Below are 26026 nucleotides of genomic sequence, written 5' to 3'. Positions count from 1 at the left end.
TCACTGAAAGAAGAAGAAACAGGGTCTTGTCCATACCAGGCTGTGAGCACGGGTTTGTTGGATGAGTCCTGGTCTGTGCAAAGCTCTCTCGTATTTTTGCAGAGTCCTTTTCCTGACAGTTTTGCGCAAGTATTCTGAGGACCTGCACCGAAAGGGTTCCTGACACATCAAGCACAATTTTCTTGGCAGAAAAAAGTGGGGTTATGCCCAAAATGTTGCCTTTGCAGCAAGAATTGACTATGTAGTCATTAGCTGTGCTGGACTTTAGATGAGAAATTACTGTGCTGGTTCCATCTACTTAAACCTCCTGGTTCTTTAAATAGGTGTCCTTGGCCAGCTTTTCTCACTCCGTTAATCCTAGCACAGATGAACCGGCATGAATATAAATGTTTATGGCAGTCTTCACAGCTGCATATGGAATATATCTGATTGTTTGCATATAGTCATTGCTGTGGGTTTGTAATTTGATGCTCTATAAAGAGTCTTAGATAATCTTTCTGAAAGGAGCTGTGTAAATGCAGATACAATTAGCTTTATGATTTTTTTTTTTTTTTGGAAACATATCTTTTAATAAAGCACTGAAGCGCAGAATAGCCATTTCCTGTGATTTTCATTCACATAATATTTATAGTGCTACAGAACAAATGAGCCGTTGAAAAGGGAGAAAAATTAATACTATGAATGAACTTGCCTTGAGACGAATTTGTGATAAAATTATGAATCTAGCAAACTTCAGTAAAGCAATTACTGCTCCTCCTGGATTTGTGAATATGAAAGCTCAATGGGATTTGATGTAATCCCTCCCTGTGAACAGATGGGCAGATTGCAGGTCTCTGCAGAACCCGTTCCAGCCTTCCCAATTCCTTCCATAGTCGGCTGTGATCGTGTTTCTTTACACCTTGCCTTTTGGTGACAAAAATACTGAAAAAGGCATGAGCAGAATCAGTTAAGATGTTTGCAATGTGCCTCTGTGCAAATTGTGTTTAGTTTTTTTTTTACCACCTAGCGCTTCAAATTTCTTCACATGAAAAAAGGATGGTCTTTTTTGAATGCCCGGTGGCACATTATAATGGGCCTGCTAGTATTACTGTAGTTAAGAGGTGGTCAGCATTTTATTATAAACTCTTGTTTGTAGGGAATTACAGCACAGCCAAATCTTTTACTCCATGTTCAAACCAACTAAATTGAAAATACAAGAACTAAGCCAGGAGCAATTTTTAATTCTCCTCCTCCCTGAAATCAGTTTGATCACAGTTACTGAGTTGCCATCTGCATTTTCTGCCTTCTAGAGCAGCAGACTTTCTGCTTTTCAGGAAGATAGTAAAAATGTTGCATCAGGTCATAGCTAAAATGATTCTGTACTTTGTTTACTGTAATTCCAACAGCCGCCTTATGCCACTTACATTGCTCCTTACGTTGCAAAACATACAGATGTCTATACAGTGGAAAGCTGCAAGTAGTTTAATTTGCCTCAACTAAACTACACAAAATGTTAAAATCATGAATATTTTTAACTGTTTTGAACAGTTATGGTCTTGCTTTTGACTGGAAATACAGATGTTGGTAACTTTAAGGCTTGATCCAACATTTGTTTTCTAAGTAGTAGCTACTATTTCTCAACTATATTTAGCAACTACTCAGTAATGAAAGAAATTGCTGCCAGCTTATGTGAGTATGTAACTTGGAGGCAAGAGTAGGAATGATAGAAAATTTGTTGGCAGGGACCTTGGGAGGTCTGTGGTCCACCCTCCTGCTCAGAGCAGGGCCAGCTCTGGGGTCAGACCAGGCTCTTGAGGGCTTTGTCCAGTCATGTGCTGAAAATCTCTGTGTTGGGTTTGTGTGCGGTGGGGTTTTGGTAGCAGGGAAGGGCTACGGAGGTGGCTCCTGTGAGAAGCTTCCTGAAGCTCCCCCAGCTCTAAGTCAGACCCGCCGCTGGCCAAGGCCAAGCCAATTAGTGATGGTGGTTGTGCCTCTGTGATAACATATTTAAGAAGGGGAACTTGAGAGGAGTGGTGAGGGAAATACCTCTGCAAGCACCGAGGTCAGTTGAAGAAAAGAGGAACGAGGAAAATACCTACCCAAACACTGAGATGCCCACCTGCAGCCCGTGGAGGACCCCACGCTGGAGCAGGTGGCTGTGCCCAAAGAAGGCTGGAACTCTGAGGGCAGCCTGTGCTGGAGCAGTCTGTTGGGAGGACTGCGACCTGCGACAGGGACCTACACTGGAGCAGTTTGGGAAGAGCTGCAGCCCATGGGAAGGACTCATGTAGGAGAAAGTTCATGGAGGACTGTCTCCTGTGGGAGGGACCCCACGCTGGAGCAGGGGAAGAGTGCGAGGAGTCCTCCCCCTGAGGATGTGAACCCCCAACCTGCCACTGGGGGGTAGGAGGGAGAGAAATTGGGAGCAAAGCTGAGCCCGGGAAGAAGGGAGGGGTGGGGGGAAGGTGTTTTTAAGATGTGGTTGTATTTCTCACTGTCCTCTCCGATTGGTAAATTAGTGGTGGTGGTGGTGGTGTTTAAATTAAATTGATGTTCTTTTTCTTCCCCAAGTGAGTCTGTCTTTTTACCTGGGACCATAATTGGTGAGTCATCCCTCTCTGTCCTTATCTTGATCTCTGAGCTTTTTGTTTTATTTTCTGCTTCCCATTCCTGAGGGGGAAGGAGTGAGGGAGCAGCTGTGTGGTGCTCGGTTGTCCTCTGGGCTCAAACCAGGACAGCCTTCAAGAACAGAGACTGCACAGCCTCACAGGCAACCTGCTGCACCGCTTGCCTCAGCTCTTGTGGGGAAGTTATTCCTTATATCATTGTTTTGGCTTATGCCTGTTGTGTCTCCTCCTGCCACATCTGAGCCCTGTCATTCAACCAGTTTTTTAGTTCACCCATTTTTTAATTGTTCACCCATTTGGATCATGCCATTCTCACCTGGATACAAAAATGCTGTGGAAGACAGTGCTGAAAGTCTTGAGAAAGTCAAGAGAAATGACAGCTGCTGTCCCCTCATCTACTTTTTATCACTTCATTATTTCTGTCATTTTATCACAGTTAGGTTGGTCAGGCATGATTTAGCTTTGGTAAATCCAGGCTGACTGATCCCAATCACCTTCTTCTCCTTCATATGCCCAGAAATGTGTTTTGGGAGGACAAGCTCCATAATTTCCAATGATCTTCATGTCATATAAGGTGTTTAAAATAGCTGGAAGATGGGAAGTAACTTTATGCAAGTCTATATTTTAAAAGTCTAAACCAAAGAACCTGTTGGATCCCCGTTCAACTGTGAGCAGAGTCAGAGGCGTGCAAGAGCTGTGCAGTGAGTCAGAATATCTGTCTGTCTTGGACAGTGGTGGTTGCACTTGTGTTCCTAGGAGAGGGACACCCTCCTGGAAATAGTAGGTGGGATAAGGTCAGTGAAGAACAAACAAGGCTCTAATGGGACCTTAGTTTCTGCTTTTTACAAAAGCGGAATTTAATTCTCAGACGCCTTATCCCCAAGTGCAGAAGAATGCACCTCTGAGTCTGACAATATTGTATTTTTATCTTCTCTGTGCTGCAGTATAACTGTGTAAATACATTTCAAGAAGACTTTGGCATGTTTATCGATTGATTGCAGGGAAAATCCTTTGTCAGATGATGACCCCGGATACATTTTGGGCATATTTATTGGTGAGATACAGGATCCTCACAGAAGGTAAAGAAATTAATGAGCACCTTTCAAGTCAGTCATCGTTATTTTTGTCAGATTTTCACACTTCCAAAATAACTTCCTTATGTGAAGCACTCAAGTATTGTAGACCATAAGGTGAATTAGTGCCTTTTGATAATGTTCTGAGAAAATTTGAAACTAACAACAATAACATTCTTGTAGCATATAAAATATTTAATATACATGTCTGTGCTGAAGCGAGAAGTCTTTTTGCTCATTCTGTGGCAGTTCTTCTTGGATAGTCCTTTTTGCCTGTAGGAAGGCTTTTGTTGTTGGGGAAAGAAAAATTCTGTCTCAAAGATCCTGTACTATTGATTTAATGGGAGCTGGTCTTGGCGTTTTGAGAACATGTGAACACTGAATACTGTTACAGAAATATTTGTTTGTGGCTTATGCTATGGGCAGATGTACGCCACAGGAAAGCTCAAGCTTACTAACAGATAGTAGAGCAAACTAAATGCACGTACCTACACTGGGGAAGAGTAATTACCCTGTTTTTTACTATATATACGTGGTTTTTTTTTTTTAAGTTTCAGTGTTCAGGTATCAATAATATTCTTGGTCTCATAGGACAAAGAAAATGCTTATTCTGATTAGTCTCAATTACAGTTTTGTGAGTTTCTATTGAAAGAAATTAAGATTTGAAGTCTCATTGGTAAGTAGGGTTTGTGTAATGAGAACTAGTAGCATTAGACAGTTTTGTGATAGTTCTGTATATTTTTTTTAAAAGAGCTCATGAGAGATTTTAGTCCCAACACAGGTTTTCAAGTAAGCTGTGGTATTATTTCCTAAAGATTACTTCACGATATAAATCTTTTGTTGTGAGCTCATATTCACCCTGTACCCTGACAAAAAAATACTTTTATTTTGAAAAAATGGTACTTTCTTGTAACAGGGACAACAGTACAGTAGGAAGTTGCCCCAGAACTTCTGAAGTTATTTCATTTTGGCCACAAAAGCCTTTTAGAAGGTAATCACCAGCTTTTATTTCCAGACTCAAGCTGCGCCAGGGAAGGTTTAGACTAGATATTAGGAAGTATTTCTTTACAGAACGGGTAGTCAGGCGTTGGAATGGACTGCCCAGGGAGGTGGTGGAGTCCCCATCCCTGGAGGTGTTCAAGAGGCGTGTTGACATAGCGCTGAGGGTTATGGTGTAGTTGGGATCTGTCAGTGTTAGGTTAATGGTTGGACTAGATGATCTTCAAGGTCCTTTCCAGCCTAGATGATTCTGTGATTTAACTGGTGCCGATCCCTTGCCGAGGAGGTCCGAGGCACTGTCACTGTTTTCTCCATTTCACAGCAAGTTCTGTAATTGTGCTTCTCTCTCTCCTGCTGGAACTTGCAGCCATAGACGTGATTGTTTAAAGTTAAGCCCAAATTCAAGCAGGTTTACAGATGTAAGCTCTGGGGAGGGTCGGTGCTTGGTGTGAAATCCCAGCTGTTCTTATCAATGATTCAACTTTTAATAAACTTGATTAGATTCCTGTGCAGTCTCACTTGATTTGCATTGTGAGTCTGTGCAGGGTGTTTTTTTGTTTTTTTTTTTTTTTTTTTGCAAATGGGAGTTTCAATGAATGCTGTTTGAATTTAATGAAGATAAATGAAAGACTGAAGGATTTTTCAAAACATGCTGCCGTCTTACGCTTTAGCCAATCGCAAGGGGCACCGTTATTTCGGGTAAGGTAGACTTAACTAGCAGCGGGGCTGCGTTGAGAAGGGCTTCAAAGAGATTACTCCTGTCCTGTCAAATGAGCTCATGAACCGGCGATAAGCTGCTCTCCCCCTCGCCGCTGAGCCGGCGGGCAGAGCCAGCGGGGAGCTGCGGGGAAGGCTGGCGGGGCAGGCAGCCGCCAGCCCCTCGCACCGGCTGTCCCTCAGGCCCGGGGGGGCCGGCGCTGCCTGCCTGCCTGCCTGCCTGCCTGCCCGCCCGCCCGGCGCTTGCCCGCCCGCCGCCGGTGCCGGGGAGCTGCAGGCAGAGGGCAGGCAGGGCCCTGCCGAAGCCCCCCGCCGGCCGTTCGGGCAGCTGAAGCGCTTGGGATGCGGAGCAGAAGGTGGAGAGCGATTGTGGGCGTCTTGCTCTGATATGCGAAGGTATATATATATATATTTTATTTATTTATTTATTTATTTATTTATTTTTTTCCTTGCCGTTACCGCTCCTGTGGTTGTTTCCATGCCAGATGCGTGCGCGGGAATCGCTGCTGCTCTGTGTTAGCGGGGTTATTTTGGAAGCAGAGAGTGGCGAGCTGGTGGCGTTACTCTGGGGAGAGACCTGAGGGGAAAATTGCTGCATAACCTAAAGCAGCAAACTTTGAACTACTAAGTCAGGCTGGGTTTTCTTCTTGCTTTTCTTCTTTCCCTTGCAATTAAGTCAGGGTAAAATTGCCCCCAGAACTAATAGTTTATTCATCTGTTCAGAAAAATCTGTCACCATGAACCCCTCATTCCATTACATTTAAGGGGGGGGGGGGGGGGGAGCCAGTAGAAAAACTATATATCTTTTTTAATTTAGGCAGAATTTCCTTCGTGAAACTGAAGTCTGTGTCTTTCCCGTCAGTGTGGTTTCCCTCCAGTGAAACAGAAAAAAATCTTAACACTTGCTTTTCAATTATTTGTGCTGGAAATGAATGTTTGTTGGGAAGTGTAGCTTCCACAGCTGTTCTCCTCTTCCTCAGAGGAATTTATTTTCAGAGAAGTGCTCGGAACAGGCTAACATGCCAAGCAGCATTTTGTCTAATTTTTGCAGTTTTTAGAGTTGAAGCTTAGTAAACTTAAGGGGTTGTACACTGCTAATTTGTTGATATGCCTCTAAACTCGGTGCAGTAGTAACTGCTGTGTTAGTACTTTCAGTTAGTCTCCCTCTCCTTCATCCCCTTTTTCTCACACAGTTAAGATTAACTTTTAAAAAAGGCAACTTTTTTCTTCATACCTTGAGTATCCTGCATATGTAACTCTTCTTACCACATAGCACTCTTTTTTTTTTTTTTTTTTTTTTAATCATTTCCTTGTGTGATATTTTGCCTGATTGGTATTGTTTTAGTAGTTACTGTTCTTGGATTTCTGCATTTTCCTTGCCCAGTGTTCATTGCAATGCTACTATCAATGTAAAGACACTGCTTTAGGTTAAAAAAAAAAAACAAAAACAAGGTAAATTTTAGTGATTATTGCATTCCATTTAATATGGAGGACTATAAACAAGTTTATTATGCTTCACGTATCATCTGAAGACAAAAGGGATAGGTGTGTATGTATCTGTATAGACAAGGAGGAAGCCTTTATTTGAGGTGTTATATTGTTACAAAAGGATAACAGGTTCCCATGTAAGGTTAACTCTAGGTCCACGTTTCATTACTTCCTATAAAGTCAGCTGATTGGTGGAGCTGGTAAGCTAATAGTAAGGAGATATAGTAAATAATTAATGATATTAATATTAATGTATTGTGCACTTTTACAGGACTGGGTCTTGCTTTAGAGAGTTTGAGAGTTTGTGTATGAATTCTCAGTTACTCTTATCTGAATGTAACTATTGCTTTTGGTTTTCTTTTCCTGGGGAGGCTGAAGAATGGTCAGCCAGGGGTTATTTGATGCATTTTATCTATCAGTGTTAGTACTCGGGTTTCAGGAACATAATCCACATGGCTTTGCAGTTGCAACCCTATGAAATAAGAGTGCAATTTAATGAGAGGTCTGCTCCGCTTAAGGATGAAGTGCTCCTCTCTCAGCTGCTGTACTGAGCTGCTGAAGCAAGAAAGTTAGCCCCCACTGCTGTGTTTCACACCTTACCCTTGGAGAGTGAATATGCAGACTGTAAAGAAGTTTGGGGCTCGATATCTTCTTTATGGTTTTCTACTTGTGTTTAAATCACTGTTTGGAATAATTGTATTGTCACCTTGTGTCATATTTGCTCAGGTGTAATAGCTTCGCCAGAAAGGCGGTCGCCTGTAAAATTGTGGTGCAAAGTTTTTAATGTTCTTTGAAAAGGTGGGGAGGGTTGTTAGAGGCTTTTTTTTTCTTTAAAAAAACCCACCAGTGTTCTGGTTTTGTTTTGTTGTTTTTTTTTTTTTTTTTTTCCTTTTTCATATGAGCTTCATGATTTACTGGCGTATGGAACTCTCTGATAATAACATCTTTTTTAGGAATAGTAGACAGGTCTTTATGCTGAAGAAACACTTGCTCACAAATACTTTCAAATAATATGGAATGAATGAAATTTAAGCTGTTAAGATTTAAAATAAAATTAAGTGGCCATGCCGGGTTCTAGTCTTTACTTGCTATACAGTCAAAGTGTTATAAGGGTTAAAGGTATAAAGTGAGAATTGTTCCCTTGTGTGCTGCAGGCTTTAGTTTGAGATGTCCAGTTTTAAACTTCATTTCTGATTTTAAAATTGTGTGTGTTAATAATTTTTTGCCTATGGATGTCCATTATCTACAAACACTATCTTTAAAAAAAAAGAAAATAAAAAGCAAATTTTCACAAAGAGTGGAGTTGTCAAGGCCATTTGTGTAGTTTAGTATTGATAGTGATCTTTCAGGGCTGAGATGTGGTAACACTGACATTTGTAGACAGTTTTAGCACCATTTGCTCAAAGTTCATAGCTTTAAATGTGTATTAGGAGCTTCAGGTTGGAAAAGATCATCTGTATCTCCAACTGTGGTTCTTGCTACTGCAGCCTTGATAGCATGCCATCATGGCTGGCGTACTTACTGTGCCCCATCTGAAAACAAGGGTAAGGCTGGGGTTTTTTTGTTCTTCTGTCACTGGTGCTCCCTTGGAAATCTGGAGCTCCTGACACTCAGATTCTTCTGATTTCCAGAGTAAATGCAATCCTTTCTTTCCATTTTCTTTGCTGTCTTTTTTGCATATCATTTTATCCAACATTCATCTTTTAACATAGTGATCAAAATAGCGTGTGGCATTCATTTTTATGCATTACCAGTGTTTTGTTCAGTGAATCAGTTGCTTTTTCATTCCTACTGGAAATACGTCTGTTCTGGATCCAAGTATCATTTGCCTTTTTGCACCTGGATCACATTTATGGTTTATAATTATGTTGTAATTAACAAAAACTCCCTGGTCCTCCTCCTTTGCAGTTTTCACTGGAAAGTGCACAGCATACCAGGAAACTTATTGTACTCCCTTAGCTCAGAACCTTGAGTTGTGCCTTACTGAATTTCATCCTCTTTCTGTTATTCAATTCTTCAGGACATCTAGTTACTTCTGTGTAATATCTACGTCCTCTCTTCCAATATCTGTATCCCTGCAGTATTACGTGTTATCAATCCGTTCCTAATACTAGCGACAGAGTTATTGTTTGAAATGTTTAACTTCCAAGACTGATTTTTAAGACCTTCTAATAATCACTTAAGTTTTCAGGACTTCTCCTGTTGTCTCCCCTTGAACCAGATGCTTGCCTACTTCTAAATTCCTCTGCTAGTTGAGGCTTAACTAACAGTTTCCCATGTGACACTGCTGAATACCCTGCTAAGATCCAGATTAATGAGATCTACAGCATTTGGAGAATGTTATCTGATGAAGTAATCTCTTAAGTTAGTCTGTCACAAGCTACCTCGTGTTAAGCCTGTAATAAATTTGGTCACCTTTTCCAGTGCTTTCGTGTCTTTAGAAGGAAATTTGAAGGGAAGAATATTTGGTGTCTGTGCCACTGAAGCAAGTTTTACAGGCTTGTAGAGAATTCTTCTCTTTTACTTTAACCATGAATAATTTATTTCCTACTCTTTAATTGTATGCAGTATCCTAGTTAAATGTCTTAGTAATGTTCAGTTTTGTGTGCCGTTTATTTCAAAACTCTGGGCTTGACTTGTTTCATGGCCCCTAAAGTTTTTATTTCACTTTATGATTTCCTCTTTTGTATGCTTGTGTATCTTTTTTTTTTTTTTTTTCACCATTCACCCCCTTCCTCTCATAGTAAACATTAATGCCCTTACTAAAAATAAGGTCAAAAATTTCCTTAGGTACTTAGATTATCCTTTGCAAAATACCCTTCTCGCCACACAGGAACCCAGGTTGTTCTTTTCCTGTTCCTTACCTACTTAGAGCACCCAACAATGTTTATAAAGCTATCAAATCCAGGAAAATACTGTGTTTGGACTTTGAGATCTTAATGAGATTCCATTATACCCATTCTTACTTTTTTTTTTTTTTCTTTTCTCGATCTTTTCATTGTGTCTGGTTTTAGGCTTTTTAAAGACCTCTATGTTTTCATTAAAGGCTTTCTAATGTTAGAGGTAGCTAACTGTTAGGCTATTCACACAGAATAAAATGGCAAGTCTTTCTTCTTGGAAGTCTTTCTCTTCCTCTTTTTTCCTTAGAATACTGAAGGGTTGATACCTGGGATTTGAAGATTTCTAGGCCTTCATGTTCAGACAGCTGAGCTCCTCAATTCAGTTGATTTTTCTAGTTAGTTCCCTTAATTTCTTTTTCCAAAACAAATGCTGATAACTCTTAATTACAAATCTGTTTTCTTTTGTTCTTCTATTTTGTTTAATCAGCTTATTACCATTCAAATCCAGTTTATTTTCTGTGAGTGAACTCTCTCAAAATCGAGTATGAATTAACCTTCTTTCTTATAGATACAAAGGTTATTCACTGAATCAGTCATGTATGAGAGTATACAAATTACACTGCTATTAGTATTCTTTGCTTTTTTTATCTGGAAAATTAAATTCTCCACTAGTGGCACAGTTTCTATATAGTTCTTACTTCTCTTAAGAACGATAGAGCAATCTCCGTGTTGCTTCAAGGTTTCTGGCATTACTGCAGTCAAATGCAATTTGACTGGATCAGCATTTCCCAGAGTGATTCTGATCAAAACCAATTTTGAAGTTTAACATATGGTGCTCTATATCTCTGTCCCAAGTAGAAAATCCTTTGAAGAATATCTTCTCTGCTTATGTCTGGTGAAATAATAAGATCAAGTTAGCTGGTTGCACCCATGTTTTGTTACCCAGGTTCTTGGCATTTGTATGCAAAGTTATTTTCTACTGGCCGCTCTTTGCACCCCGAGAGAACCAACCACAGTTAGTGGAAGAACTCTGACCAAAATTAGGCCAGACATGGTAACAGCATCAGTGTTTCTACCCTGTCATTAACTATGGCTACTGCGCTTTGTTGAAATAAGCTGAATAACCAGAGTGGTTATTTCATCTAGGGACAACAGTGGATGTGGAGGTTGTTAGCTTTGTCCTGACAGAGCAGAAGCATTCCTCATAAGGCATTCCTTCAAACACTGCCAATACTGTTTTCTGTTCTATCTGTAGAGAAGATACTTAAGATTTTCTTTTCCCCACCACAGGGTGATCACAAACTGGATGTACATCATACTGTTTTACAGTTACAGTGAGGTGATGCCAGAAAGCCGGCAGACATATTCAATCAGGACCTGATGTGAAGTCCATTGAAGACGATATTTCTTAAGGTTCAAATCTCTGCTTTAGTGCTTCCAGGTGGCACGATTTTACATCCATGCTACTGTTGTGCTTGTAACTGATTGAGTGCATGCTCTCTCTCTCTCCGGACACACATGTAATGTCTGTACATACGTATATAGCAAATTCTGTCCCATCTGAGGTATTCAGGGTATGTGCTTCAGCAGTCGATTTATCTTTGCTCCAGTCCTTGTTTTGGTGCTGTCCCATTTGTTTTAATAGAAGTTCCACTTTGCTGAGTAGACCTTCTCTTTCACTGAACAGTAGCCAGCAGCTAAGTTGCCAGCAAGTTCGTGCACAGATAGATACTAACTGTTGATTTGATGGAGAAATATCTGCAAAGTTTCGGTGCAAAAATCCAGTCTAAAATCTAGGCTTTTAAGAAGCAAACCTTTGTATTGCAATATACAGAAATAATTGTAATCTCTGTTAAAGCACAGAATATCTCTTGAAATTTTGTAGCTGTCTTTAATATCACACATCTTTTGTAAAGTGAAATTCTACTATTACTTTTTCTACTGAAATTGTTCAATCTTTTGAATATCACTGGTGCTTTGGCTTTGAAGCTGTGTATGTGACATTTGAGATGCTACAACACCTTTTGCATTTCCAAAAAACTAGTATTGCTTCGTAGTACTCTCTGCCTTCCCAGTGTACACATTAAATTATAAATTAGATAAATGTTTATTTTATTTTTAAGCACTTACACTATTTTATATCAAATGAGTGAGTTAAGACTAGGGCAGGATTGGAGATGTAATTTCTGATGATTTTCTGGGACAAAAATGGTTTATTACAGTTTGCTTCTGAATGTACTGAGGCCAGGATGCTTCTAGGTTGCAGAATTTAAGTTCTTCAAGTGACAGTTCCTGATCTAGCCACAGTCTGTAGATTGTGTACATTCCCTGAATCCCAGCCATGGGATTTCTGTCTTCTGGTGGAAGAGCTTGGCAGGGGGGAGAAGGCTTAATGAGGTGTGTGTGGGGTACTGTCTTCTAGTGTCATAGCAAAGTTATTCCATGGTTTTGAGCTGTGAAAGTGCATGCCGGACCTGCTACACTGCTGGTGCTGGGAAAGCGGACTCTGATCACAAGTTAGCAGGCAGTAAAAATCGGAGAAGTCACTGTACTCCCACCTTGAGTACAGTCATAATCACAGCTCTCACAGACCAGGGAACAGCCAAATAAAACAGCTGCTGTTTGACACAACAGGTCAGAAACTGATGATGGGATAGAGAGCTCTTCTTGGTCCATAAATTTACGTCCTCGGTTCATAAATAACCAACACTTAATTTTAATTTGGTGATGTACTTTCACACTGTATCCTTCCTTTAACAGTTTTATAATGACTTTCCAGCATACTTGATGCTTTGGGGATTCTATTTTAGAAGTTCCCTGCTTGACCTGCTGAGCATTTGCTTTAGAAATACTGTGTATTGAGAATAACTCTATATTTGCTACCACTTCTGTGTCTCGGGTTCAGTTTTCTGCATGTTTTGATGTATCCTGAGCAAGGACTGTAGTGCTGCACCTTTGAAATCACTGTTAACCAGATAAGCTCGCTACACCATGCTGGCCTAGATTCTTCGTAAATCGGTTAAAGAGCTGCTCAGGGCTGTTCTTGCTGAGTTGGATAGCTTACCATTCCTGGTCTGAAGTCACAAAAATAAGTGAACTATGGTTCACCTGACCTACCTCTGAAGTCATGAACCTTGTAGGAAATAAGCTAGACAAAATCTTTGTTCTGTTTCTGTACTTCTGAACCAAATATATAGTGAAGTGGCCACAAACTGCTGTTTGTGGTGGAGATGACTCTTCCTAAGACAGACCTGGAGTATAGATATGTCGTGCAGTGTTGAACTGATTCATCCTTGCTAGGGCATCTGTGCATGGATGTAGAAGTTTTGTCTGTCCTGAGCAAAATGTAAGAGCTGCTACTTGCCCAAATGATGAATGTTGTGAGGCCTTGACAGGTGAGATGCTCTGTACAACATACTTCACAGCAAACTAACATGTGAGGGGGTGTGAGAAAGATGGTATGGCAATGAAGGGATGTGGATGCTTTTTCAGACCTGGGGGAGTTTGTGCTGGCTTGATACAGGCTTGGGGAGGAGTGGCTGGAGAGCTGCCAGTCAGAGAGGGACCTGGGGGTGCTGATTGACAGCCGGCTGAACAGGAGCCAGCAGTGTGCCCAGATGGCCAAGAAGGCCAATGGTATCCTGGCTTGTATCAGAAATGGCGTGGCCAGCAGGGACAGGGAAGGGATCTTACCCCTGTACTCAGCACTGGTGAGGCAGCCCCTCAATGAGTGGGTTCAGTTTTGGGCCCCTCACTCCAAAAAGGCCATTGAATGACTTGAGCATGTCCAGAGAAGGGCAACGAAGCTGGTGCAGGGTCTGGAGCACAGGTCTGATGGGGAGCGGCTGAGGGAACTGGGGGGGTTTGGTCTGGAGAAGAGGAGGCTGAGGGGAGACCTCATGGCCCTCTACAACTCCCTGAAAGGAGGGTGCAGAGAGCTGGGAATGAGTCTCTTGAACCAAGGAACAAGCGCCAGGACAAGAGGGAATGGCCTCAAGCTGCGCCAGGGCAGGGTCAGACTGGCTCTTAGGAAGGATTTCTTTGCAGAAGGGGTTGTTGGGTGTTGGAATGGGCTGCCCAGGGCAGGGGTGGAGTCCCCATCCCTGGAGGGGTTAAAGAGTCGGGTTGACCCAGTGCTGATGGATCTGGTGGAGTTGAGAATGGTCAGTGTGAGGTTCATGGTTGGACTGAATGATCTTCAAGGTCTTTTCCAACCTTGATGATTGTGTGACAGAAATTGCCCTGCTGTGCCTGGTGGAAGCGAGATGTGAATGCGCTAGTCTGCATCTGCTCGACTGTTAGAGTATTGTTTAATTTGTACTGTCATGACCCTTCAATCCCATGCAGTGTCCAGTTTGTTTTCTGAATAGCTAAGGTGGGCCTTAGTGTTGCTTTTGCAAGGGAATCTTTATGCTACACATACTGCTTGAAATGTAGCCAAAAGTCTAGTACACTTGCTTGTCCCAAGCATACCTGTAAACAAGTAGAGAGGACATGCTTCTCTGTTAACCTTGACTCCTATTCTTTGTTCCTGGATGATTCTGACTTACTTGAATGTTGAAGAACACACCATAGGCAATTCTTTCCTTAAAGGGAGGGAGCAGGATAAGAAGTTATGGCCTTGCTTCAAATTTAATAGCTTAGAATCTCCTGGATTTCCCAGCATCAGCTGGGAAGTGGAGTCCACACTGCAATTTATGAGCCGTGGCAAACCATGGTTATTACTACACTTGTTTCAGCTGATGAGTTGCACACTAGACATAGCTCAAGGCTGCTGCTAGTGCTTACAGAGCTCTCCGGAGAAAAGATGATTGATTGATCCAGGATCTAGCACTGTTTTGGCCTTGGATCAACATCAGAGACCTGAGAATGCAACACGAACCATGCTATGGGTGGACCTGTTGCTTATCCTTTGGGATAGCTTCTTTCTTTTTCCCTACTCACACTAACGTAGCTCAATGCAAAACACTTACATGTAGTATACCTTGGAGATGTCTCTGTTCAGGTAGCTCTAACCCCAGTTAAAAGCTGTTTTGCTCCCTCTGTATTATATGAAACTGCTCTGTTCATTTGCAAGTGGTTTTTAGATCCAGTGTTCGATAAAGCCAGACAGAGTAGTGTTGCATTAACTGGAATTAACTGCCTGCCTGGTATTTTTTCTGTTGTAAGACCATTCTTGGTTGAGATTTGCACAGTGGGATCTGTGAGACTCCCTGCAACTGGATGTTTTGTCTCCAGCCTATGTCTCGAACAGTTGCCACAGCCACTGCGTTACGCCTGCCTCCTGCCCTGGGACAGCCTCTGCGCCGTGCCACGCGAAGAGTTAGAGACCTTGAGAAGGGTTGTCTTGTACTGCAGCAGGAGCTGGGTCAGCTCTGGCAATTTCCAGGTACTGCACATATCTAGATGATGTAAAAAGGCAGTAATGAGGCCCCAGAGGTAAGCGCTTGCTTGCTCTCAGGTGAACCCTTCCAGTTCCTGTCCCTATTGCTCTTCATCCTCTCTGCTAGCCTAATAGTGGGACAAAGCCCTCACATTCCTTTTTCCCCAACAGTACTTTCCTGGAAGACTTATGAAGGTGGCTACCTCTCAGCAAATCCAAACTAACACCATGTTTGTTGTGAGCATGGGGATCAGCAGTGTCTGCTGGTACTCCTTATACTGAGGGACACTTGGAGCTGTTCGTTCTTCCTGTCAAGGCCTCCCCCCTGCAATTCAAAGAGCTGTTCTCCCTGGTAGGGATGGTCACCCTCTTTAGAGTGGGATTGCTCTTCATCTTAGTGGGCATTGCATCCCAGGCGTGTTGTCAACCTCCGTCTGCACCCGTCTTCAGCAGCAACACTATCTCTTTTATATGCTGGTCTGGGTCTTAATAGCCTTGCTAAGGGGGAGTGGCTTTACCCCTCTGGATTGGGTGCATGTGGGATCATGGTGAGTTGTGAGCCCTGACTTGATCATACCTTCCTGTAGCAGAGCCAAAGGAGAACTTCTGTGCTTTCAGCTTGCTGGCACCTGAACCACCCTGTGTGGGTGCAGGGTTTATAGTGCTTTCTGTAGCTTGCCTGCAGTATCCCCTTGGGATGCCTTCAGTATCCTCTGCCCTGGGCGCAGTCACACCTCTCCCATACATGAAGTACCGGCACTTGAACAGGTTTCACCACAGTACTGGATGCACTTTGGAGAGCACCAAGTGCTTTCTGAGGGGCAGGTAGTGCCAAAGCCTCTGCCATGACTTGTGCATGTGTGTGTGAAGCTTGAGCATCGTTGGTAGCAGAAGCAAATGTCTAACTCTTGCTTTGTGTGATTTGAAGTGGCTCTTGGATCGCAAGTCAGACTCTTGGTTTCTTTCTTGGGGCAAACATTTACATATAACCCGTGAAAAATGTGACTTAACTTCAGCAGACTTGTGGGAATGCAAAATCAGTAAGTAGTAGCAGTGCTGATGTAGTTTTTGGTTTCTAGTTTGCAAACATCTGGGGTGTCAGTAGATATGCACAAAAAAGGAGACAAATCTGAGTGCCTGATGGGGGGGTGAGGAAAGGTTTCTGTACTTACTGTCTCACCACACAACCTACATGATTGTTATGAAATGAACTGATGAGAGATATTACTTCTCCCACCATCATTAGGATGCAAGTGTTTTCTGAATGTGCCAGATGTTTGGCTTGCATTATCTGGAAGTTTCTTTCATTTCCAACCCTAGTGAAAGGGAAGCTTGAGCACGTCCAGCAGAATTATAAACAGTTTCCTGTACGAACGGAGAAAGCAGCATACTTAATGAACTGCATCATGCTAATAGTAAGTCCAGCTAATGAATGCTTTCGCTGTTATTTTAGAGAGGTGGCCAAGTGGCATTTTTCTGATTCTGGATCACTGAATCCGTATGGATTATTTGTCTGAGAAAGGCTTCCTTTTATCTTAATATTTGGAAGGAGTTTATTCAAGACCTTATACTTTACAGTCAGATTTTTGAGTTATTCAGAATACTCTTATATTCAAAGCTGGCTAAGGGTATGTCCTCTAAGATGCTAGCAGTTGAAAAGAGTATCTTTACTAGCAGTTTTCTTGTATTTATTTTGGAGAAATACAGTGACCATTTTTTCAAAGCACTATAATACCAACGTCAGTAACATTTTTTGAAAGTCTTAGTTTATGTAGAAGGAGGAGTTTCTGAACTGTAGGTTGTAACTGGCTAGTTAAACTTGCACATTTAATACCTGCTCTGCCAAAATCACAGCGGACTCTCCTGAGTCCATGTAATAAGGCAGTCACTGTTACCAGAATATCCCACAGATACGTTGTCATACTACTGGACTGCTTGGGATATGTGTAAGTTTGATTTCTAAGGATTGAATAAACGTGTTTTGGAGGCACTTGGATAGACAGAATATCGCTGCACCAGGTGGAAAAGGTTGGTTCCTCCCAGTGGTAGAAGAGGAGAGAATTTTTTTTTTTTGTGTGGTATCCTCTGAAAATACTTTCTTCAGCCAGGCCAGCTGGATTGTGGGGGGGCTTTGTCTGTAGTTCCTTAGCTTTTAAACCTTGTCATAACTGATCTGGAAGTCATCTTTACTGCAGCTCAAGTGTCGTTCATTAGTTTTTCTGATGACTGGAGCCGAGAACCTACTGGTAGTAGTTACAGCTAATGGGAAGACCAGAGTCAATGGCCTTGCGGTTCAAATGCAAGTTGCATCTTGTAATAGATGAACCATTAGGTCTGTCCTTTGATTGGTTTTCAGAATTATACTCTTCCCATCTAGAAGTGCGAATATGGCCAAAGCCTCTTCCTGGTGCTAGAAGCAAGGAGATTATCATTAGTGGCGCTAGTTATTCACATGACCTTTGTGAAGGGTGAGATCATCTGAGACGTTGTGTGTGTTAGTTGAACAGGGTACTATGCATTTTCAACAGAAGGGGATGGCACTTCTTTACAAGCATTTTTCCCCCTATTTTGCCAGCACTGCTTTGTCTATGTTGTGCTTTAGACAGCTCCTTTTCTTCCAGGATCAGGGAAATGCACTGATATTTTTCTGTTAGCTGTGCAGCAGAGGTATATAGGGAGTTGCCATCATCATGTTGGCATCTTCACCTGTGATTTCTCACTGTGCTCTTCTACAATGGCCAAGGGAGCTGAAAGATGACAGATCCATCTCTCCGAAAGCAAACTCTAGGGAATCAGGATCCCCATTCATTGCATCTTTTAGGAGAGACTAGGTGGAATTACTGCAGTGCTGCACCATTTCTCTCCGAATAACTGGAGGGAATTAACAGTACCTTGAAATATATTGAAATGTATTGAGAAATATCAAAAAATGATGAGGCCTCCAGCAGTATGATTGTAGAAATCTTATCTGTGCCTTCTCGTAAGTCAGAGCTTCTGGAACTGTTCTGTGCAGAGTCCAGATCAGCTCCTCGGTATCTTGGACTAGGTGCATTAGGCAATATGACAGTTTAATGCAGTTCAGTGGTTTTTTTCATACTTTTGATCAGATTGAATTTGAAACAGTGGATTGATGAAGATCTCTTTGGTCTGTAGGTGTCATTGCAAGTACTGGACACACATGCTGCACTTTCCATGGACTTGGTGTGTTTGCTTTCCAGGAGGTCCTTAGTTTCTGTTAGTTACGACCTCAAATCCTTTTTTTCAGGAAGCTACAACTTGAGAAAAGGATCTGTTGGTTTTTGGGGTTTTTTTCTTCATATTTTCTTGCCAAGGGCTGTGCAAAAATTTGGATTGTATAAAAGCAGGAGAACATGAAGGGAAAGATATGAAAGGACTGGGAAGGATATGCAAAGATAAGTCATGTTGGAGGAGAAGGAGGATATAGATGACAATGAGGGGGAGAAAGAAGTAAAACCTGTGAATAAACACAAAAGCAGGCTGGGCCAGATGAATGCATTTTATTCTTCCGCAAGAATGCTGTGAGGAAAGCAACACAGCATTTGGCTCTCTGTGGCTGCTGGAATCTAGATGGGAATTGCCCTTAATTGGAATGATCTTGTTTCATAATCTGTTTTGAAAATAACAGGAAAGCCATAAAGTTCACGCTATGTTATGGAGCAATATATTATCCTTTTAATGCAATTTCTTTGAATGTCTTGACTGTGTTAATATGAGAAGTGGAAAGGCTATTCAATGTTTAGTGTCTAATATGTATAATGCATGCTTATGTATTTACTCTTGTCTGTGGGTAACTGAAACAGAGTTTTTATTAATGCTTAAATAAGTTTTAAATACATCTATGCTATTGACCCAAATTAGCTGACTTTGAGTACTCTAGTGATTTCTAAGAATTAGAGTTAAAATATGTGATATATTTCTTTTCAGTAATAGCAAATGTTTTGTAAAATATGCTATTTTTACATATATAAATTAATTTTCCTTTATATACGGCCTGGCTGAAATAAGAAAGAACCTATGTAAAACATCTGGATTCACTCCTGCCTTAAAGAGAGAATAGCTTCTCCAGGGAATTAGAAAAAGTATCAAACCATTCATTGTGGTACCCATCTCTCTCTTGAAAAAGTGTGATATACCCACTGCTTTTTTTGACTGTTTAGTGCCATGTGATCGCTGCTTCTTACTCAGTCCTTCTAACAGTTTCTTCATCTGGTGCTTGGATGTCTTGCCCTACTCTCTCTCTTGAGAAGAATTTGGGAACTGGAGTGTTCTTTGTGTTTGGTGGAAGGAGAATTTATTACCAGTATTGGTTTTCTGTCACAGTTGTAAGCAAGAAATTGGTCATATTTTCTAGCAGGGATTTGGGAAAGAGGAGGGTTACATTCTGCATGTTGGTCCTAATAAGCCCTATAAAGTTCCAGGAAAACTGTATTTCTTGCAAGATGTGGGTTGCAGGAAGTAGCATAACATCTGTTGCTCTCCAGAAGAGGATTTTGGAGCAATTACTGCTATTGCTTAAAAAAAGTTATTCCCCTTTTGCTCAATTACTGACACTAAAATATCATTAAATAGACAAATTCCTTGAAATACAACACAATGATTTTTAATTATATTGAAGGTTTGTGAATATATAGGAATAAGTATGAGCTTATGGGAAAGGAAGAGCCAATAAAATTGCAGTTTTTTCTTACATCCCGTACACTTGATATACATTTCTGATTACAGTTAATTAGTCATATTCAGTGATCAAAATTTTATAAAATAAATGTAGAAAAGGTGCTTTAGCAAGTGTTTGAGAGGCCAACTAAATCTAAGAACAAAACTCCAGCTTTCTTCTCATAACAAAGGTAGTAAGAGTATTTCATAAGTAATTGTAGAGAAGGGATGCAGGTTTTTTTGCTCAGATGTCTTACATGAATATAGGTTGTTAGCATACTTTAGTATTATTGATTTAAAATTACATCTTATAATAAGTACCTTGAAATGTAGTTTATTCTGTGATAAGCACACTGCATGTATTGTGCTTAAGGTTTTTTAGGGTTTTGGGGAGGGGGAAGAGGTTGGGGGTTTCTGTTGTTAAAAGGATAGGTCTAGGATAACTGACTGGCCCCATGAGTGTTTCAAAGCTATTATGCTACTGTGAATCATTCCACTTACTGTACTCAAGAGATAAGGCATTGCTCCCAAAATAACTCTTTGTTATTGCAGCTATTGATGTTTTGTCTAACACAGACAAGCAAACTGAAGAATCATACTCTTCCTGGCCAGATGTGACTGGATAGGTCTTCTTTTTTTTAAGGAGTCCTGTGCAATTGTTCTCAATGTCAATAAATTAAAAATTTGCCAAGAAGCAAGTAACTACAGGTTGCTGATCCTAAAGTTTTATAGAGCCTCTAGCCTTTTAAAAGAAATAGCAATTCTTCACTTCGAAAGCATGGGTTTTCTCAGTATTTATGGCATTAAGCATATGTTAATGGCTTCTGTGTCCTGGCATCCTCTCTCGTCTCATCCAAACACTGATTTGTGCTAGTGTAACTCACAATATGATTCTTTCTCTTGCATCTCAGCATTTTTGATACATTACTACTTTTTCTTTTTGGATTCTTAAGTTTTTTTTGAAATACAACTAAACATCCTTTAGAGGAATGGGAATGCTTCCTTGCTTGTCTGGCACGTGAGTTGTGTGTATCAACTTTCAGCTGGAAGGATAATGTTTGTACACATCTGCAATGTTTGCCTGGTGATTTCATCAGAGGATTTTCCCTGGTTGTTGAAGAAATGGCCTGGAGTCACATGTATGGATATTTATAGAGGATGGTAGTGGCACGAAGTCCATGAACTGTAGAGAAAGTCTTTTTTGTATATTTTTTTTTTGTCATTTTCAGAATTTTAATGAAAATAACACAAATCCTCATGATGGCTTTAGTAGAACATGTACATACAATGCCATCTATGGCTGGCAATGATGTGCCTACTTTTTTCTTCTTTTGCTGCTTTTCTTCTCCAAAGGTGCTGAGGATGGGAACGCTCCGGCAGGCAGCTCAGGGGAGGAGCTGGCATTTGTATTTCTGAGGAATTGTCTGGGGATGATGAGAATATTTGAGGTGATAAGAGTTGAGTGGAAACTGGAATCAGTCAAGGTGACAGCTAAGTGGATGTTCTTTGTTTGTTGTTGTTCCCACAGTTGCTTGTTTGCTCCTTACTAAAATTAGCAGGACATGTTGATGAAAGAGATGCAGCATGGCAGTATCTTCTAGAAGAAATAACCTGTAGCGGCAAGTCCTGCTTTCAGCCTGTCTGTACACGTGGGATGGGAAAACAGTGCTAGTTAGAAGTGGGGGTTGGAAAAGGAAGAGTTTTTATAAATGTGAGGAAGATAAATCAGTACTTTGCAAAAACACCTTTTCAGGCCGATTTAAAATACTTCAATGGTATCCATGTGTTAAAAATGCACTTTCTATAGGCTGTTTAGCTTTGACTGACTGGTGTTTCTCAATGGAAGAATGTTCCAGCTGAGCATTCTTGTTTCTCTCTTTTTAGAGAAGAGGAATGTGTGCTCTTGCTGTAAATGACAAGCTTAATCAATCTGAGTAGGCCATTTATCTAATTACAATCAGAGATTTTTAGGTTTTTAGGTAATCCTTTAAATTAGATCAGAAATCATTTTGTGTTACAGTTTGATGATTCCTTTCAAACAGAGTTTTGTTTTCCTGCCTAGAAAAATGAGGTGTTCTGTAGTCTCACGATCTGCTTTCAGATATTCCCATTGCAATTTCATGCTCTGTAGCTCTGAGAAAATTTGATATATATTTTTAAGGCAATATGTGTTGTTCAAAGCACTATGTTCAGTATATACATGAAGTAACTGAGTAAATCTTGTATACGCATGTCGCCAAGTGTCTTTGTGACCTACGGTGGAAGAAGTAGGTTGTTAAATCCTTGTTATATACCTGTTAGGTTTATACAGCAATCTGTGAGAAGCTCATTTGGAAATGCTTCTGTTCCCTAATGCTCTCTTTTATTGTTTCCTGTTCCATGTGGTTTCTGCTTTTGCATGAAAATTATTGTGGTGAACTTAATCTGCCTCTCCCCACCCTCTCCCCCAAGATGAGAAGTGTACAGCAAGGACAGCAACGCTGATGCTACCCCTTTGTCTTGCTTTCCCCTCTCTTCCCTTTGCTCTGCACAGCCCAAGTTTTCTCCCTGAGATGGTTTTAAACAACAGCAATTGCTTCCTTTCAGGATTTCAATGCTGTGTGCAGTTCATGCAATATACAGTAGACTCCTATTTATAGCCAAGCTATCTTTCATGGCTTGCTTTGAGTGCAAATTGCACTTCCAATTAAGCACTACCGATCTCCTGTACCATCTACCTGTGTTCCCCCTTGTGTCTCTCCAAAATCTGCTCTCGGTGGTCGATTCGCTACAGTCATACCTCTAAGTTTCTGCATGCGAGTTGGCTAAATTCATAGTAATGTAATTTAAATTCCAGCACAGAGTCTCCTTCCTTTGGTTACTTTAACTCAGATTTACAGTTGACACCATTCTTTCTTAAATTTTAGTTTTTATTTGAAAAAATGAGTGCTGCTGCAAGTGCAGTATATCACAGTTGCTAATCACATACTACGCCTGCAGTTGTGAATCCTCCCACTCATCTTCCCTCTAATTCTGATTAGTATTCAAATAGTACTGCAAGAAGCCATCGTTCCCCCTGCTCTGCACACTCGGGTCACAAAAGCAAGCTCACTTCTCCTTGCATATTTCTCAGGCAGTGGGGTTTGCATTTAAAAAGAGGGAAAAAAAAAATAAACCCCATGAATGCTTGCTGTTGCTACAGTGTTTTGTTCTTGAAATGAGAATGCTTGCACATCTTTGGGATATTTTACCCAACCTATTAGTAACAAATGGAACGTTTTTATGTGTTTTGTTACTGGATTGATTTGGGCTTTGGGTTTTTTTTTGTTTGTTTTTGTTTTATTGGGCTTTGTTTGGTCAGGTGTTGATGCCACATATGAAACGGGTACTTCAGTAAATTCTGTCTTGTCAATAATTTTTGTTGAAGACCTAGGGGCATGGAAGTATGTGTTTATTTTGGGGGTTCTGAGACCCTGATCACTTAAGTACCTACTAATTTTGGATGGATGTTCAAAGATCTCTTTTCATGAGGGATGAATGTCCTGTAAGGGATAGCTGCATGTTCCCTGGAGTGTTTGCAGCAGGTGGTTTGTAAATTCTTGAATTCTCTTGTCCACAGGGTGCCTTTGTAGTCTGTCATTAGTACAAGACTTGAAAAACTGGGTAAGGGAGATTAGCTCCCTTTCCTATCAGTCATTTCCAGCTACTGAGTGTGACACCAGATGCACTGCCCTGGGGTTGCCTCCCTGAGGTCACTTACTGTTTTCTTTGCCTGGGGCTATTTTGGTTTGTAATTCTGTATATTCTCTGTGAAAACAAATTTGCAAAGGCATGGGCCAGTTCCCGAAGTCTTGAAGCTTCACTAGATGTATTAGATGTTGTCTGACAGTGCAGTGCTGGGCTTCAGGTGCTGCTCAGCTCTTTCCAGTTGGATTATTGGAGTTGTTGCTGCAAGGTGCTTTGGAGCTGTAAGTGAGCCAAGTCACTGTAGTGCCAGTAAATTCACTCCTGATTTTGCCTTTTCAAAATATCAGGGGTTTTTTGACTGCATTCCCATATCGTGAGTGGTTGATGCTGATATAAGTTGCACGTCATAATCCATTGTTTTAGAGACTGTCAGAGTCTTCATCACCAAATGTCACATTAATTTTTTCTTGACTGACCCAGTCTGTTGGTCATTGCCCAGTAGGTGGGGATAGGGTTGCATTTACCTTTGAATTCTTTACAAGTATGCTAGGTTAATCTTAAATATTTTAAACTAGTCATTTAACAGGTTGCTATTGCCTTGGTCTTAGGCACTGATGTGGAAAACATGTCTTAAAACCTAGCTATGCTATGTGAATGACAGCGACCTCGATTTATGACTCTTTCAGTACAGGTAGTTTTAGTCTATAGAGTGACACGGGCAATATTGCTTAATCAGTTGTTCCATAAATTAATGAAGGCTTAAACTTTTCTCACTCTTGATATATTGCATTTAATAATCCCATTAATTCTCAAAGGCTAGAAAGAAACAAATTACAGGTTTTCAAGATTTATAGTTTTGGCATTTGCAGTCTGCAAATCCTGCTTTTTATTCTTGTATTTTTGGCAGAATTTGTAACCTCGGGGAAACTCAACAATTCTAAGCCATGCACTGACAAATTGAAGATGAAACCGAAATTGCCTGGGGGGTCTGGTAAGGACTCTCTTGGTGCTCTTCTTTGGTTTCTGAGGTCTTAAGATCCACCAGCTGCTTGTAAGCATTTCTAATACTTGGTTACTCAGAAACACCAATAAAGTAAATACCAGCATTTTCATGAAAGTAAAAGTTCCAGAACTCATTGCTTTTAGAGAAAGGTCCTCATTCCCATGAAAACCTCAGCAGTAGTTAGCTGCATGGATATTATGTAGGCATATTTAGGAAATCCAGATAAAATTGCTTTGTGCACGCTTTCCACCAGAATAAATGTATGAGCTTTACTTGCAGAAGAATTAATCTCTTGAACTCTGGCAATGTTTTCCAGCATGGATTAGGCCAGAAATACACGACAGTCAAACAGGCAATTCTTGGGGCTTTTTTTTTTTTTTTATATAGTAAGTGTGGCTGAGCTAAAAGGTGAAGATTGTTCCCTCGGCCTTTTGCCACAGAGTGTTTGGAGTGAAATAGGAGCTGTATACAAAAGTGTAACAAGGCTTCACTTAAATTCAAGCACTTTAAGGTCTCAGACTTCATGTGGGAGTGAAGTGGCAGACAGGTGATGTGCTTATGAGTGAATTAGTCTTGAAAATTTAAATGTTGCCATTTGTCATAGCAATTATCTTGTCTTCTTGATATAAAACCAACAAGATGGTTTAAAAGACTTTGGGGACAAGCCAGAGGGTGAATTCAAAGGTAAGGTTGCCCTCCATGCCTTTTAATGCTGCCAAAGCAGCATTAAAGTTTTGTGTTTCGCAGACATCCATCCATTTTTTGGATAGATGATTTGTCAGTTTGTTTTTTTTGTCCGCTCAGAGTTGATTCTTCTGGTTCCTAATCAAACTTCCTTGGTCAGTTTCTGCAGGTTTTAAAGTTCTTTTTAAAAAGAACTCACATAGTTTATAAAAAAGAATAGTTCCATATTTCATACTGTTGTCCAAAAAACGGATTTGTCGCCCAGTGTGCAGTCATCACACACTCGGGAGAGACATTGCTTATTTATTTCAGGGTTGCACAAGCCTAGATGCTTGGTGGTTTCCCACAAATCAAGCACATCAATGGGACTTTCCGCGCTGTATTTATACACAAAACTTGCAGAGTTAGTGATTTTCCAAGTCCAACCTCTCTTTGATGATTGGTTAGTAATTTACATACAATTATAATACTGCTGACACAACACTTCTATGCATGTTCAGGGGAAGGGTCTTCACCTGGGCAAGGCTCTTCTTGACCTATAGGCATGATTTTTAGTATTATAATGAGGTAGTTGAGCTAAGGATACAGGGACCTTGAGTTTGCTTGCTAAGTTGGCAGTGTACCCTCTTCAAAGTCTAATTGCTCTGGGATGTCCTTGCTCAAAGAAGGCTGCCTACTGGTTCTTCTGATTAGGGATGCCTTTGGCTTTAATATATACAAAGAGCATCTTTCTTGACTTAAGCATAATATTCTTACATTGTTCTAAAAGTTTAACCTTCAACAATGCTACCAGCATAGTTGCATCTCAGCCACATTAAAACTAGAGCCATTTGAATGTGTGCAGAAATTTTGTAATCACCTTGTAGCAAATGCAGTACTGAATCTCAAAGTGT

At 40.8% G+C, this 26026-nt stretch overlaps 1 protein-coding gene across 1 annotated transcript in view; it reads left to right on the top strand.

The window, feature by feature from the left end:
* The first annotated feature begins 5080 nt into the window (after window positions 1–5080).
* PCDH15 (protocadherin related 15) overlaps window positions 5081–26026 on the top strand; it is a 460117-nt gene continuing 439171 nt past the window's right edge. Inside the window, exon 1 of the mRNA XM_074874163.1 lies at window positions 5081–5791. The gene's annotated coding sequence lies outside the window, so the exon portion shown is untranslated. The remainder of the gene's footprint in view (window positions 5792–26026) is intronic.

This window comes from Strix uralensis, chromosome 7 (assembly GCF_047716275.1).
Source record: "Strix uralensis isolate ZFMK-TIS-50842 chromosome 7, bStrUra1, whole genome shotgun sequence".
Lineage (NCBI taxonomy): Eukaryota > Metazoa > Chordata > Aves > Strigiformes > Strigidae > Strix > Strix uralensis.
Note: the sequence above shows the minus strand (reverse complement) of the source record. Positions and strands in the feature narration are given on the sequence as shown.